Source organism: Brienomyrus brachyistius, chromosome 1 (assembly GCF_023856365.1).
Source record: "Brienomyrus brachyistius isolate T26 chromosome 1, BBRACH_0.4, whole genome shotgun sequence".
NCBI classification, from domain to species: domain Eukaryota; kingdom Metazoa; phylum Chordata; class Actinopteri; order Osteoglossiformes; family Mormyridae; genus Brienomyrus; species Brienomyrus brachyistius.
This window is the reverse complement of record NC_064533.1, coordinates 5,997,405-6,003,762: the sequence shown is the minus strand read 5'-3', so window position 1 is coordinate 6,003,762 and position 6,358 is coordinate 5,997,405. Positions and strand designations below refer to the sequence as shown.

General features: G+C 44.3%; 1 non-coding gene across 1 annotated transcript; it reads left to right on the top strand.

The window, feature by feature from the left end:
* The first annotated feature begins 686 nt into the window (after positions 1–686).
* On the top strand, positions 687–768 carry trnas-gcu (transfer RNA serine (anticodon GCU)). Its single transcript has one exon. It is a non-coding gene; the product is annotated as a tRNA-Ser (tRNA).
* Positions 769–6,358: the final 5,590 nt, after the last annotated feature.

The following is a 6,358-nucleotide window of genomic DNA, read 5'->3' as shown; positions in this document are numbered from 1 at the left end:
TTTCTTATTCAAATTAAACTTTAATTTCCCCTCACAGATAGCGCTAGATTGGCTACAGTTCATTCCAGTCACGTTGGTGCCGTATCTGGACTTCACAGGTGTTTGCGTTTGGGCTCTATAAGGCCGCACGCTTACAGAACCGGGGGTCTGAACGTTTTATTAAAAGTTTTATTGTCATGCGTTCAGAGGAACACAGTGAAATTCTTATACCACAGTTGTAGGGTGGGGGGGGGGGGGGGTACGGGTGCTGGGAGCGTAGTATTGAGACAGGACAGTGCAGTATAAGAATAAGTGAACAATGAATGAGATACAGCAGGGATAAGGATGTGCAAGGATGTGCAAATAGAGCACAGTATGTAAATAACTGATAAAGTGCAGAGGTGAAATACTAATAATACGCAGTGCAGTGCAGCAGGGACATGCAGCTCACTGGCTGTTCAGTGATCTGATGGCTTGAGGGCAGAAACTGCCATTGAAGCAGGTGGTGCAGGTGACACGTGGAGTTTCTATGGGTTTCCTCCAGTTACTCTGGTTTTTCTCCTGCAGCCCAAAGGTACCACCTGCCCAGTGCATTCTGGGAAGGGCCCCAGGCTCTGGCAGGTCCTCCAACCTCAAAGAAAAAAGACCAAAACAAGTATAGGTCACAATGCTGCTCAAGGAAATCTTTATTCTATACGCTACTAGATGACGAGGTGGCCGAGTGGTTAAGGCGATGGACTGCTAATTCATTGTGCTCTGCACACATGGGTTCAAATCCCATCCTTGTCGGTTAATTGCAGTGTTGTGGACAGTGGTGGCTTGATGGTTAGGGAAGTGCACTTACAATTGGAAGATTGCAGGTTTGAATCCCCAACCAGCAAGGCACCATTGAAATACTCTGAGCAAGATACTGCCCCCTGCTATGTTACAGTGTCATATATGGGCTAAATGCTGTGGTGTGTTAACACTGATCACTTAATTCTAATGTATTATTTTACATAAAGAACAGATTTTGTCCACTGCAACATAAAAATTAGGTAAATAGCACATTACAGACATACGTGCTGTCAAGGACAAGACCAGGTGTAAGTGCAGCCAGGCTGAGCTTCCAGCGAACGCCCAGGTCTGACTGTCAGCACTAATGGAGCAACTAACAAAGCAAGAGCCTAATTAGACTAATCAAGGACCAGAAGCACGACAGAAGAACATTCAGGGAACGCAAAGAGGTATCAGGTTAGTGGAGGGGTTCCTGGAACAGATGGTTCTTGAGATGCTTCTTGAAGATAGAGAGGGAGTCTGATGACCGGACATGGTTTGGCACGTCGTTCCACCATCAGGGAACCACACGTGAGAACCCTCTGGAATGGACAGCATCGAACAGCATATAAAGATACTTAAGCACATGAGTGATATATAATATACATTTATAATTATTTAATCCTGAAATGCATATTATATGTTTTAATTTGTGCGCTTTCTGGGATGAGCTCCAGGTTCCCCAGCTATGGATAATGGATGGATTTAATGTGAACGTGAACGTGAACGACAAACAGCCCAACTTGGGCTATTTTCTCTTTTTTCATTAATCGCTTTATTTCTGTATTCACAGGCAAGGTAAACAATAGATAAAACTTTGAATACAATTTGCATGGCCAAGGATGAAAATAATGCACTAATAGTTAACAACAGGAGGATTGTTAAAGCAGCGATTCTCAACCGATGATTCACAACTCAAATTTGGTTCTGATAGGATCGTGAGGCAGAGTTGGCAAAGTAAGCATTTTAAAACCAGCAAGCTCCTATGCTGATCCACGATCAGATTTCCCAGCCCCAGTCCTAGAATTAACCTATACAAATGGGTCTTGGGTCTGCAAATGCTTAGCGCAAAACTACTCCGCCAATCCAAGAAGCCAAACCACAGATACTTAATTTAAAATTCACTGGCACGTCCAATCAGATTTGTGCGATAGGCATTGATCTTGAAGGTGATACATTGCAGAGTGCACCAGTGATTGATCATAACGTTCATTTAAATCTATACTTGATATAGGGTCGCGGCTGAGCCGGCACGGTAAAGATTGGGTCGCAGTGCAAAACAGGTTCCGAACCTCTGAGTTAAAGGATATTTAGAGAGACACGCATGCAGTTCCAGCGTGTCTGAGATTCCCTGAGTCATTTTTCCTACGACAGCTGAGGCTGTGAAAGCCACCGTTTCCCGAGAGCCTCATCATCCATCCTTCCCGCCAGTTACCATTTCACTCCATTTTTGACATCCGACAGCCTCAGATGCGTTTTTCAGCAAAAGCCCATTACAGCAGGACTCTGATACGTGTTACTATCTGGTCGCAGTACTGAAGGTTAACAGGATCTCGTCAGCATTGCTACTGGATAAGTGTTACTACAGAAACATTGAACCTCTACCAGATTTTTTTTGTCATCTAAATGTCCTGTGTGACAATGACAGAACCGCACACACGCTTACCAAAGCATCCAGTCATTACCCAAGACTGCATATCCAGTACTGGGTCACAAGGAGCCAATCCCAGCAAACAGAGGTCGGGAAACACCTTGGGTGGGATCCCAGTTCATCACGGGAGACAGAGGAGAGGCTATACTGAGTTACCAATTTACCGACATCGGAGTTTTTGGAGCATGACAGGACACACGGCCACAAAGAGACGGAGCGCTGAAGCTCTCTAGTGGTACAGAGGGGCTGTGCTGTCCTGCCCAGCCCCCGGGGTCTCCCACAGGCATTCCTAAACCAGTGCAAATTAAATACAAATAAAATGTTGACTGTGTGCTATCTTATAAGGCGATAACTTATCTACCATATGTGCATCCAATACAAAATATATTGGTTGATTTTTTTTTTCCTGCCATTTGTGTTAGGGGTCTGTGCCTATTTTCTGGAAGGTCACTGGTTCGAATGTCACGGCTGATTAGGTATATATACTACTGCTCAACCCTTAACCCCAGAAAGTAAACTGCTTTAAGGGTGATGGAAAAATGGCCGACGCTGCACTCTAATCCTGTCTCGTGTGTGTGTGTGTGTGTGTGTGTGTGTGTATGTGAGTGTGTGTCTCGTAGGAAAGCAGGAGGAGATATGTGAAAACTAAAGAATTCCTGTTTTCCATTATATAAATAATGGTGAATTAAGCATCTCCCAGTAAAGGCTAGTAGTATATGTAGGTTGACTAGGAACCTACGTCATGCATCTCCGCAGGCATCAGCACTACGGCTAATACTGTTAGTTCACCAACATTTAGCATCAGTGACACATACTGTCAGCCAATCATTGCATAGGAAGAAGTGTCCCGAACCGCACCCCCACCCCACATCACCACACACGAGCTACAGCAAGGGCTCAGCGAGCACCACCTGGATCTAGAGTGTCGCGGCACCAAACGGAGTGAGGCACGGCTCACTCGGGATGACGATCCTGTCCTTAAGATGCAGGAGCCCCGAAAATAAAACATGGAAAAATAGAAGAGAAGGAGAAATCGTAATGAGCTGGCAGTGAACACCTTCAGCGTTCAGCTGCACCCTGATCACCTTGCGCTTTCGTACGAAGCAACATGCGGTTTTGAGAAAGCAAGGTCATCCATCCCGGGAGGAATGATTGGCTGATAGCACATTAATTTGCACATTAATTGCACATTAATTTGCACTGGTTTAGGAATGCCTGTGGGAGACACCGGGAGGAATGGGATTTGAACTGACAACCTTCCAAGCACAGCGACAGGGTCCAGACCCACTGAACCGCACATCACCCCAACACTTTACCTTTTCGCTTTCATTCAATAAAATCGCTTAAACTGTAAAGTAAGATCGATCGCACTAAAGATTTTATATGTCTAATGTATTAGTAGGCTGTCTGAGCTGATCCTAGACTGCATTTGGAAAATAGGGAGAATTCTTCAGCTGGGGGGGGGGAATTTTCTGTCTTCTGGGGCCATAACGATTGTGGACAGATGATAATTATGGATGGAAATCACTGCAGCCAGTGGCTGTTATGGGAACTGGGTGGGGGGGAAAAAAAGATCACAAAGGATCAGGGCAGCAGCGACACTGCGCCTAGCAACGTCACCAACAGCTGCGCGCACCATCTGTGCCGCTCCTAGCAACGTCAGCAACCTTGCACCAAGGCTGCGCCTAGCAACACCATCAGCCCACCGTGCACCCATCATGCCTTTCAGAATACTGCTGGCGGTAGCGACGGGGAAAGCTAAGAGCATTTCCTGGAGAGTATCCTGTATCCGTCAGGGTGCGATGGCTCACCCTTTACAAACGCGTCAAACGCCTCAAAGATAATAGTGACAGCCAAACTTTAGAGGTATTTGGGCTTGTGATAACATGCTGATCGAAAGGTGTGGTCGGCATGACAGGCTTCTGGGAAGCGGATTTCATCACCTGCACGTTCTGCAGGTCCTGCTTCTCTGTAAGGTGTTGCTTCATAGGCACATTAAACAAAACCGAAAAGACACTGTATAAGACTCCCTTAATGTACCTAATCCAGCGCTGGATTCCTGTGTCACTCTGCAGAGCAGAGATCTGTGTGCGCTTATACACTGCACTTACGGAAGACGAGTCATTTTTGATTATTTTAAATAATCTGTCTGCGTATTCGGTTTTTTTTTGTAGTTGTTTACGATTCAATCTGATTAAGGTTTCTCAAAAGCAGCCGTGTTTTTGCTCTTTAATCCCGACATTTAATCAGTGGGCGATGACCCAATGAACGGACGAATGAATGTAGGCGCTCCTCACCGCCGCCACTGCAGAAACACATTTCGACGCACCGCCGATTATTTGCCAGTTAATTATTCATCACGCATGTGATACATTTCGAGAAAACTCACAATTAAATGCCTCAGGAAGTATTTAGACTAGAAATCCCGTGAAAATGTTATAGAGACGAAAAAGGTGGATGGCCTTATTTGCGGTTTCCATTACATGGCAGGGATTCCGCGCGCTGTGCTTTTCTGTTAGCCATTTACAGGGTCCCCTTCTGACAGCTGACTGTTAGCCGCTTTCTATTTTTATCCCAGTGGCGCTGTTTCTCATTTTACCACCATTTTTGATTGCAGGCAGAAATAAAACAAACCAAGGGGCCATCTCTCACCCCCCCCCTCTTTTTTTCTAAACCATCGCGCTTCTTAAAATAGCCGAGCGAGTCGTGATCAGCTCGTCCTTGATAGCAGTATATTGCAGAAATAAGGATGAGGGATTATAGATTGATTCAAATAGTCACTCGCACCAGCCCCGCTCGGGCTGAATTAATGTGTTACTATTTTGGGATGGCCAGTGTTTCCAGGGGAAACCTAATGACGCAATGACGTCAATGCAGGTCAATAGCAGACTGGAGGAATTGAGTGCTTCCATTAGATTTTGCAGTATTTTCAGTATCGAGGAAAGGATAAAATGGATGTGTTTAAAATGCGGGGGGAAATGAAAGCATAACAAAAAAAAGTCACCATCCGCGTTCAGTTGTTTATGCAAAACAACAGCAAACAATATGTCCAAATGGATGCGTTGCTCCTTTTCCCATGGATATTGTAAATACCTCCGTATCCCGGATCATTGGTTTCAGGGTGAGATATTTCTTATTTTCTTTCATTAACTTGCTGTAGATGGAGGGAGAAGGCAGAGGCTGCCCCGAGCAGCCCCTTCATACCGCTTTTTTACCGAGGTGCTGGCGGTGTGGCATAGCTATTGAGAATTTCTCATATTAAACAGTATAGCGTTTGTGGGTGTTAGAGATTGTTTTGCACGCATGGACAGCTTTATAAACAGTGGGCTTCCCTGCAACATTTGCACAAACATTGAAAAAAAGGTAACTTCAAATATTTTATTGTAAGGACGTGTTCGCGCGGGACGTAAAATGTACGTGCACGTGGCTTCGTTTAATATTTAGTTTTTTATTGGGAAAAAAATGTATTTAATTACGTATTGAATGTAATAACCGTACACTACAGCGGTTTAACGCCTTGGGCACAAGCGCGGGTCAGTTCTTGAATTGACAAAATAATGACATTTCGTTGCCTGATCTTCTGGCTTTTGTGGCGAAAAAAATTTATGCAACAGTTATCTGCAACTAAAAGTATTATCATGCTGCGAGCGCCGTTGATTATTATATTAAGTTACGGGGATTACGGGGATTACTGAATATGCAGACATATTTATCCATTATCTGTAAAAATTACACATTTCTTTTTCTTTTATTTTTATTTTTTTGGGAGAAAACGAAAAGATATGGCCGGGATTTGCGAGCGGTGAAGAAAAGAGTAAAATAATTATATAAATATATAAATACATTTCTAAAAAGCTCCAATGTCACTAGGTTTTGATTGACGCCTCCAGTAGTCAAAACTGCGTACACCTC